The 10989-nt window shown below is 43.1% G+C and overlaps 1 long non-coding RNA gene across 2 annotated transcripts; it reads left to right on the top strand.

The window, feature by feature from the left end:
* The first annotated feature begins 6543 nt into the window (after window positions 1–6543).
* Window positions 6544–9265, top strand: LOC138148730 (uncharacterized). 2 transcript variants are annotated; one of them, XR_011165136.1, is made up of 2 exons: window positions 6544–6802; window positions 8796–9265. It is a non-coding gene; the product is annotated as an uncharacterized lncRNA (long non-coding RNA). The 2 variants fall into 2 exon arrangements; XR_011165135.1 differs by lacking the exon at window positions 6544–6802 and adding an exon at window positions 6809–7059.
* The last annotated feature ends 1724 nt before the right edge of the window (window positions 9266–10989 follow it).

The raw sequence follows: 10989 nt of genomic DNA, 5'->3' as shown, positions 1-10989 counted from the left end.
CCCCAGGGAGGCTATGGACAGGAAGGAGAGATCTCGGTATGTGAAGATGTTTGTAGAAACACAGCTTGCAATAAGGAAAAGTTTTCAACAATGCTTTAATGATTGTGAGGAGTGAAGGCATAGACTGTTGTGTGTGAAAGTAATTAAATATGATTGCTTCCTGATAGAGGAATGGGCTGCCTTGGGAAGTGGGGGGTTTCTCCCCACTGGAGTTCCTCAAGCAGGAGCCAGATGATAAGCTATTTTGGGGGGTTGTTTAAAGGGGATGCTGGTATAGGCATGGTCCCTGAGGTCCATTCTCAAGTGGTTTTTGAACATGAAGGTTTCAAAGAAACATGGAAAGATACATACATAGGATGATGGGACATAGGTTTAGAGTAGGAATGGAACTCAGAGGTCTAATTCAACCCCCTCATTTTATGGATAAGGAAACTAAGACCAGGAGAGGTTAAGTGAACAAACAGTGGATAAAGTGCCAGGCCTAGAGTCAGGAAGACCCAAGTTCAAATCCATCCTCAGAAACTCCCTAGCTAGGTGACCCTGGGCAAGTCACCTAACTCTGTCTGCCTCAGTTTCCTTATCTGTAAAATGGAAATCATAGTAGAACCTACCTCCCATAAGGTCAAATGAGACAATAATTGTAAAGTACTTAACACAGTACCTGGCACATAGGAAGTGTTACATAAATGTTAGCTGCAATCATCATCATCATTATTATTGTTAAGTAACAAAGCCATGATTTGAACTCAGACTTCCAGTACCAAATCCATTCCCTTTTCCATTCTTGGAGTGCCTGCTATTATTCCAGACACTGTACTACTATGTACTCAGGATAGGAAGATAGAAAACAAAGATAAAAACCTCCTGCCCTCAAGAATCATATAGTCTATCAGGGGAAATAATGTGTGTGTCCACACACATAAGCCCAAAGTAAATGGGGGCTGGGTTGTCACTAGCAGCTGGGGTGATCAGTCAAGACCTCAGGAAGGAAGCAGTCCTGAAGATGAGTTTTGGGGACAAAAAATATTTTAAGAGGCTGAGGTACCAGGGGAGTACATTCTAGACATGAGGATGCTGGATGAAGCCCCCACACAGAGATGGAAGACGGCATGTCATGGGAGGGGGTAAGAAGACTGTTTTAGCTGGAACATAGAGGGCTCAAACAGAAAGCCCAGGAGGAAGGCCAAAGAAGTCCAGGAGGACTTTGAAGGGCTTGAAATACCAGCAGATTTTGTATTTTATTCTAGAAGCAATAAGGATCCACTGGAGTCTTTTGAGCAGGGGAACATCACATGGTACACAAGGAAGGAAGCAGATCTAGAATAATAATATATACTCAGACTAGAAGAATGTAAATAAAGACCATGTTATGCTGTGATAAAACTCCATTTAAATACACTGGGGGTCGTAGATACTACCTTGTTAAACTCTCATAAAAGGGGATGGATGCCCAGAAGAGGCTGAAGGTCTAGAAGGCTAAAAGACATTGCAATTTAAAGAGAAAGGCCTTCAGTAGGTAAAAAAAAAAAAATAGATACCCCCATCCTAGAGCTTGAATAGCTCAATTTTATATTTAAAGGTGAGGGAAACAGTGAATTTATCTGCATTTCACAGACTGAATTCTTGCCTTTCTCTCTAGACATTCATCTGCACAAGATTCCCAAAGGAGAGTGGAAGGTGGAGCTGAATTAAAAGTAATCATCCTAAAGTACCATGGAGAACTGACTGAGTAAAGGGGCTTTGGGACCAGGAAGGATTTTGGAATAGGAATGGCAAAACCCCTCCCATCTCCTGCCTGTAGGTGACACCCTTAGAGCTAAGGCTCTAATAGAAAGGGAAGAGTCCTCAGCATTATCGCCCCTGATGAAAGAGCTCTGCGGCACTCCAGGTGAAAAGAATACAAGAAAATTGGAGCTGAAAAAAGCACACCACCACCGAGCCAACCAAATGGATATAGGTGGGAAAGATTGTAGCTGCCCAAAGAGTATGGTCAGAGAGTCCAGCCAATCAACCTCTCCGACAGAGATGCCACACCTGAGAAGAACCCAGCAACTTCTAAGCAATTTGCGGTACAGGCTGGTATGAATTGGCTAGTGACCTTCAGGGTGACTGACCAATGGTAGTAAGCCCTGTCCAGCACCATTCAGCAGCCGATCTAGCCACTGTCCAATATTGAGTCAATGCAACTTGCCTAGCCCCTACCCAGCAGCCACAGATGGCAGACTCAACCCAGCCCATCTGGGCTTCTCTCCTCATCCCACAGTAAATGTTGTGAGGATATTCAGGAGATACTGAAGCCATAAGGGTCTGGAGTTGCAAGCTGCCTTGGTCTATACGTGTTACTCACTACTGTTGCATTTTAAGCATGTCCCACTCCTGTCTTCCTGGACTTTGGGGGAATCTGTGGGAAAGTAAGTGTTGGGGCAAATGCCTCTGGTACTTTTCTTACTCCACCATTTGAGTAAATGTCTTTGCTGAAAAACTGAGTCTACTGACTGATTGTCAAAAGCACACCAATAGGGGCTTACACACTTGTTTAGGAGGATAGGCACCCAAAGGATTGCCTCCCTAGAACCCCCTGAAGGTAGTGGTAGCCACTCCCCTGGGGACTCAACCCATCAACACTATTGAGAGCTGGGTCATGATCCTTCAAAGACGCATATCCTTCAGCTGCACAGGCTATCCTATCTTTGAGGAATGTTAATGACAAACGTATATGGTGGCATTGACATGATCAGTCTTTTTGATAGTTCTGCTTAACTTTTCAGGGAGTGTACATTAGGGCTTGTGTTAAAACAAAATTCATCAATTAAATCTAAAAGAAATCAGTGCCTTAAACCAGGTGCAAAGTAAGAAGGGAAAAGATCAAGAAAGCAGGAACACTTTAACCCAAAGTCTGAGCCTTAGCCAAGAATTCTGGTAGTGTCATCAATTTCACTCCCTAGGCTAGTCTGATACAAAATTTCCGTGGGTTGGCCAATGTTTGCTCCTTCTTTCCATGGCTGCTTTAAACCTTTAGCAGTTTATTTATATCTGGCTCTCTGTGACATGCCCCCGAGCACCCAGGCGATAGGAGAAGTGTCCTTATTTAAAATTATCTATTTTCATCATTACATTGAGTTCTGTTCCCAGCATCTCTAAATGTCCTCCACAGAGTTTCAGAGACAGCTCTGCTGATTAGGCACTGCATGGTAGGAGGCTGAAGGATCTGTCCCTTTCAAAGTATACCAGGGAAAATGAACAGGAGGAAAACAGGGCTCCAACAAGCTGTTATTTTGTTATCGCCTCTGATATCTCTCACTAGAGATATCTGCTCTCATTGCATAAACCTTGAGTTCAAACAAACAAACAAACACCAGCTGTTCTGATTACATAATTCATGATGGATTCATTCTTTAGTTATCTCCATCACAGTGTCCATTTTATAGGATTTAGGTCCAGAAGGATCATAGAGATCATCTAATCCAATCCTTCAATGTAAAGTTGAGGAAACTGAGGTTTGGGACATTTGGGGGCTCCCATGCTCCAGACTCCACCTTCAGCATTCCAGTTTCTACTCTGGGGCCCTGGGTTTCTGGTGCGTGAGATTTCTTCACATCTAACCCAACCCAGACCCACAGGGCTACTCCTGAGTCATTTGGATTCCGTGTGACCACAAAGACTGCCCCATCCCTCTCTCCCCTTCAACCTCTAAGCTCTGGAAACAGTAATCAACACCAGAAATCCTGGAAAGATCATGTCAAGCAAAATTATTCCAATCTTATCCCTGTGACTTTCCTTTAACCACCAAAAAATACCCTTTCCTGGCTACCCTATGTATTGCCTTCCTCTATGTTAGAATTTAAACTCTTTGAGGGCAGGGATGATCTTGCTTTTTGTATTGATATTACCTGTATCCACAGAGGTTGGCATGTAAGTTATCAATAAAGGTTCATTGATTTATTTATTCCTTCAAGATTGCTTATGAATTCAATTAGACAAGCATTTATTAAGTACTAATTATGTGCCAGGCATGCAAGGATAAAAATCAAAGCCTGCCTTCCAGGATCTTTTATTCTACTTGGGGGTTACAACATGTATGTACACCGGTAAGTGATTTCAAAGTCATTTGAGAAGGAGGAGACAAGTCACTGGGGAGGGTGGGGATAAAGAAGGGCTCCATGGGAGAAAGTGGAGGGATTTGTCCATTTCAAAGCCACCAGGAGAAATCAGCAGGAAGAAACCGTGGGAGGTAGCACCTTGATAGAAACTAGGGATGGTTTGATCTGGTGGTGAGAAGGGAGTGAATTGCAGAGGTGGGGGAAGAGATGACAGCCCCTTAGAAGGTTCTGGGCCTGGAGAGGGGATGCTGCTGAGAGGGAGAAAGAGCCAGTTCAGCTTGACTGGAATATACAGTGAATTAAGGGCAATGGGTTGAAATGAGGCTCCAAAAGCAGGCTGCAGCAAGATGGTGGGAACTTTAAACACCAGGCTGAGGAGTCTGTATTTTGTCCTGGCATCAATAGCCATTCAGTGAAGATTTTGGAACAGAGGAGTGACATGGTCAAACTGGTTTTAGAAATACTAGTTTGGGATTAATAATGCAAGCTAAGTGTCCAAAATCAGGAAAACACCCCCTCATCAGGAAATATCTGGACTATTTGGGGTCAGGTCAGCATATTGACAAAATAGGGTAAATCATGGGGCAGCTAGGTCGATAGAGCACTGAGTCTGGAGTCAGGAAGATCTAAGTTCAAATCTGACCTTACTCTGGGTAAGTCACTTAACCTCTGTCTGCCTCAGTTTCCTCTAATGTAAAATGGGGACAATAATAGTTCTATCTCACAGGGTTATCATTAGGATCAAATGAGATAGTATTTTTTAAGCACTTAGAACAGTGCCTGGACACATAAATGCTTTTTTCCTTCCTTCCAAACTGGTAGCCATCTTCTCTATTCCTACATACTCCAAGCTTTACAAATACATTTTCTGGGGATTTTTCACAATCAAGAGAAGCCATGTGGGATGGTAGCTAAAGAGCTGACCTGGAAGTCAAGGAAAACCCGGTTTTAAGTCCTTCCTAGCACACGGCCAAATCACTTAACTTCTCAGTGGTTTAGACAACTCTCTAGGACTTAATTGCAAAAAAGATGCTGACCTGCTTGGGGAAGGGATATTCCCCCTGGGAGCAGCTTCCATCTTGTCTCCCATCCCCATTCATCAATAAAAAGAGAGCACACAAGAAACCAGAAATAGCCCAGGGAAGTCAGACTTGCATTGTTCAAAAGATTCATTCCAGCTGGAGTTAGCTGGGCCTTGTTTTCCAAGATCCTCTCTAGACCTAGAATTTCCAGCTCCCTGTTAGCTCCCAAAGAGAATGGAATTTCCCCAAACAGAACATCCAGTCTGATCTAGAACGGGCCCAGCTGGGCAGTTGTATTAGACTCATCTGTCTGTTCTATAATCCCAGGTTTACTCGCAGTCAATCAGGAACCTTCTGCTGATGTGGCAGGCTTTGGGTGCCCACATCTCTACGCAGTCTTTTAGCTAACTAGATATTTCTTCTCCTTCTGCTCCAAAACAATTGCATGGAATTCACTTTCTTAAATACCTCTGCAGTGGAAAAAAGCATTCTTCCAAGGTCAGGAGACCGGGGGAAAGTTCCTATCATTAGGCCACTAGTCACCTGTGAGACTGTAGGTAAGTCCCACACTTTCCTCAGCTGTAAAATTAGGGGATTGGGCTAGCTGGCCTTTGAGATCCCTGTTAGCTATGATGCCTCAAAAACTAAATATGCTACAATGAAAAACAGACAGAAATCAGTCTATCCATCACACTGCAATATTGTATAGTAGAAATTAGAGTCTGAGGACTTGGATTTGAATCATAGTTTTGTTATCACTGGCTGTGTGACCACGAAAAAGTCACTTTACATCTCAAGGCCTTTGCTTCCTCATGTTTAAAATCAGAAGCCAGGTGTCCTGGCCTCACCTGTAATCCTTGCTACTCAGGAGGCTGAAGCTGGGGGCATTCAAAGCTGCAGGACTAAAGCCAATCTGGTACCCTAAGTCTGACAGTGATAGTGAACCTCTGAAAAAAGACAGTCATTGTAAGGCTTGCCCGAAAGGGACAATATAATTGCTTGTGAGCAAACCTTTTTCAATCCTGTTTTCAGAAGAGCCACATGATAGACCTGGAAGGTACTTACCTAGATGATCCCCTAATTCAACACTATTATTTTTAACTGAAGCCCAGAGTCACATATGGGGGTCAACAACAGAACAAGGATTCTAACGAAGACCCCTCTGGCTCCTGATCCAGGCTTCTTACCACTAACCCATGCTGAGGGAGATTCCTAACACACCCCAAGCTTCCCACTTGGGACGTTCCCTCGGTCTAGTGAATTTGTTTTCCTGGGGTTTGAACATGAAAAGGTTGGATGGCTGCCCACTAGATGGTTATCAGGGGGTTCTCTGGAAGCTGCCAGTAGCTGGAATCTCTGCTATCGGCCCCTCCCAGGCCCACCCTGCCTCGCCCGACTCCTGACCTGCTGCCTGCAGGGGCTGCTTTCTTGCCTTTGCTCTGGGAACCCTGAACCTGGCAGGGAGTCAGGAATGTGGCCAGAGAAGAGAACTGGGCCTCTCCCAGCCAGCTGGACCCCATCAGAGACAACCAACACTTCAGGCTGGAAATTGGAAGCTCTCCCTGGAATGTCCTCCTTCCTTGTCTTGGTCTGTTGTGTTCCTACCCACCCTTTAAAGGCCAATTCCAAGGCCTTTTGAGATCTGTTCTTCCAGGAAACCTTCTGGAGCTGGAATCTTGGGTTAGTAAAAAGCGTCTTGGTTTGAATTCTGACTTTTCCACTTAATCCCTGTATAGTCTTGGGCAAGCCTTCCTGGGACTCAGTTTCTGACATCTGTATAATAGGAGGGTTGAACTAAATGAATTTTTAGGTACCTTCCAGCTCTAAATCTAATTCTTCCCCTTGGAAACAACCAGGGGCATTCTGCAGTCAACTCAAACCCACTCAGGGGAGCTGATCCAAAATTTTCAGCGGCAACACTTGGACCTCGGAAATTGGCAAGTACACCAAATCGGGATTTACTTTACTTATTTTTTTTATTGTCTAGACTTAAGAAAGTGATAGAAAAAATGTTAAGGATGCAGATTTACCTTCCAAACGTGTCCTATACACATTTTCCTCCTGGAGGGTCAGTTATCAAACATTTACCAGCACACCCTTGAACAAACTTCTGTCCTCCATTTCACGTGGGATTCTGCTCTAACCCTAAATTCATCCCCCTAATACACTTGTAATTACTCATAATTCCTGTTAATATTTATGTAGTATGTGGTGGTTTGCAAGACATTTTACATGATATCTTACTTGATCCTAAAAGCAACCTTGTGAGGTAGGTATTGCTATTACCCCAAGTTTACAGAGAGGGAAAATGAGACTGAGAGCCATAAAATGGCTTACTCAGGGTCATACATTTAGTAAATGTCCAAGGATTAGAACTCACATCTTCCTGTCATGGGCTGCCACCTCTATTAGATGATTGTAGATCTAAGGCTGGAAGGAATTGGAGGAAAGTGACATGCCCAAGGTCACATAGATCATGTCAAAAGTGGGATTTGAACTCAGATCTACTGACTCTAAAGCCAATGCTCTCAACACTGTAAGCTTCATGAGGGCAGGACTGAATCTTAACTGAACTTTGACTCTCCCTCAGAGTTGAACATGATGTTCTCTCTGCACATAGTAGGTACTCAAAAAAGGTTTGTTAAATTGAATGAAACACAATTGACTGTAGTTCTGAGCCTTCCACTAAATACATAATTTCCTTTGTGCTTCCCATGATTGGAAGTTACAGAAAAGCACAAATAAAGTGGTTAAAGGGACAAAGCAGCTACCATGGTAGGACAGCCATGTCTCTCATTTGCTGGGCTAGAGATCAGTGTCCCTGCCTCCCTGACTGTGCTAACACTCTTCCCTTACAATAAGTTACACAAAGTACATTAGGGAAATAAAATCCACAACAACTACAACAATGTAGATAGAAAGAATGGGGGGAGGGGGGAACAATGAACAACAACACTGAATATTGTGTAATTATAATAAACAACCTTGATCTCAAAGAAAAGACCTAAAAATGAGCTTCTCTTTGTTTTTTTAAGAGGCATTTATTCCCAGACTTGGTTGAAGGGTCTGAAAGCTTTGCTGAACTGCTCTGGCATAATAGACTGAACTCTGGACTTGGAAGCAGGAAGATGTGTTCAAATCCTGCCTTAAACATTTACTAGCAGTGTGGCCCTGGGCAAGTCACTTAACTTCAGTTTCCTCGTTTGTAAAATGGGAATAATAATAGTGTCTACCTCATAAAGTTGTTGTAAGGATCAAATGAGATAATATGTGAAAAATGCTCCGTATCACTTTAAGCGCTGTAATGTCAACTATTATTAGTATTCTTTGTTACAGGAGATAGATCTCTGAGTAGGATGGCAGGGTTATTTCATCTGTACAACAGGTACTAATGATAGTGCCTATTTCGAAAGATTCTGAGGATTAAATGTGATGCTATAGAAAGTCCTTTGTAAACCTTAAAGATATATATATATATATATACACATATATATATACTATATATGTATTGTGTATGTATATGCATGTATGTTAGCTGTTGTTATTATCGATTATATGTCCTTCCTTTTTGAAGAGGATCAATGGCATCACAGGGAGATGTCTTGACTTACCCATGAACTGGATATAAGTGGGGCAGAGCTGTACAAAGTCTCAGTCTCACTCTCTCTTCCAGAGTCATCAAAGTCCAGTGGCAGGACAAAAGTCAAGATGACTGGCGATGGCCCGGGATACAGAGGATGAACTTGGCGTCTTCACTGTCTGGCCAAGCTCTAAGCATTCCAGCCACCTTCATGGCCATTGGAACAAATTGTTCTCCACCCATTCCACCAGGGAAAGTTTTCACATGCTCGAGGTAGACACCCCGCAATTCACCAAGAGGTCTGAGGTCCATCAGTTACCCTCAACCTGGTCTAACCTGTCTGCTGAGACTGTTTTACTGGGTGTGGCCATTGAACAGACTACAGTTTTGTGGAGCCATAGGTGAGAATTGGGTGAGAACTGAACATCAAAGGTGGATGAACAGCCCTGAAAAGGGCTCAGCAAGCCCTCACACCAAAGGTTCTAGTCCTCCTTTCATACCCCATCTACCCCTATTGTTTATTAAAGTTCAAACAAAAGATGTTAATACATTTTAAAAGAAGCTGACATGGTTGCCTGCCTCCTCACTCTCTTCCCTTTGCCTTGCTCCAAGTCTTTACATTTTTTTTTATTATAGCAAGTCCCCAAAAAACTCTAGTCCCAGATGGACCACTAGGTATGAGAATCCATTTGGAAACAAAGCTTTCAGTCTGGAAGAGCCCTGGAAACCTTCTGGCAGGAAGCCAGAGCCATCATTACAAAATGTACATGAACTTTGAGACAAAGGGAAGCCAATACCAAAAAGCAAACACATAGATTGTAAGAAACAATAGTATATGATAAAATCAGAGCCCACAGCATTACTGGAGTGACTGGATCTGATTGGCCTCACCCAGGATGATACCAGTACTTCCATACAAGGAAAGGACTTGGAAACAAAGAATCACCATCAAAGAATCTTGCGGGAGATGGTTGAAGGAGATCATTTCTTCTAACACACCTCTTATCTTGCCTCCTGATTTGTTACTGACCTCAGTCCTGAATTCCTGCTCCATCAATGGGTTCCTTTCTTCCTCTTATCTCAATCCCATGGATTTCAGGAGGGTGGGGGGAGAAGTTCCCACGTGGACCAGGAAACCCTAGTACTGCCCTAGCCTTATTAGTTGAAATTAAACCCTTCCCAGTAAGGGAGATAGGAGGTAACTGTGATCATCCAGAATGAAAGTCATGTAACTATAGCCAGATGGGGCAATGGTTGGTGATATGTACCTGAACAAACACACCAACCATCATCCATCTCTGCTGGCTCATTTCCTCATTAAATCTTTCTCCAGGTTCAAAATCATTTAAGAGGTCTAGATATTTCAGAGTTCCAGAAGTTACTAATACTGCCAAAATTTTCTCTAGAATTTCTTTGCACACAACCTCAATTCATGCTGAGGACAACCTGCCCCCTCTGAATTGCTTTCCCCATCTCAATCTAAAGCCATGCACTCATTGACTTGGACTAAAACCATTACAAATGGATATACACTTTAACAGGGATAGGGATGGACCTATGATTTCATTGGTATGTGGGATGCAAGGTTGAGGAAAACTTCCAATGAAGGTTGCCACCTTCTCAGTGATTTAGGATATGAAAGAACTGCCTAAACCATCAAGACATTAAGTGACATGCCCACCATCACACAGCCAGTATGTGACAGAGGCAGGTCTTCCTAGCTGTGAGTTTAATCTTCTATTCACTAGGCCACAGGACCTCTCATGCTTTAATAGCAATTTTAAATAGTGTAGGAATGCAATAAAAATTTGTAACGGGGGTTAAGATAACCTTTTGGGGGTCATTGGCCCCTTGGGCAGTCTACTGAAGCCTTCTCAGAATAATATTTTTAATTAATTGAGGAAAATGTAAAATTTCTTTTAGGATTAGTGAAAATAAAGGTGGAATTTTTTTTCCCATTCAAGTTCATGGACCCTTGAGACCTCAAGGGGATTACAGATTTGCCCAAAGTATAAATTGAGAGCTAGAAGGAACCTCAGAGGCTAGATAGACAGTCTAAGAAGCCCCAGAGAAGTCAAGACACCTCTTTCAGGTCACAGAGGTAATTTGGGAGAGCTGAGGACTAAAATCCAGTCCATCAGATATCAATTCTAGCCCTGTTTCCTCTGCAACTGTCCCAGGACTGACCAGAGTGAGAGCTAGGAGTTGGACCCAGGTGGGCGGATTCATTCCAAGTAGAGGTTCTTTCCACTGGACCACCCAGCTCTTAGTGAGGAAGTGTGTATAA

Source organism: Petaurus breviceps, unplaced genomic scaffold (genome assembly GCF_028583685.1).
Source record: "Petaurus breviceps papuanus isolate PSGF00001 unplaced genomic scaffold, PetGlider_PUasm1.0 90825, whole genome shotgun sequence".
Classification (NCBI taxonomy): Eukaryota; Metazoa; Chordata; class Mammalia; order Diprotodontia; family Petauridae; genus Petaurus; species Petaurus breviceps.
This window is presented reverse-complemented; position numbering and strand designations above follow the sequence as displayed.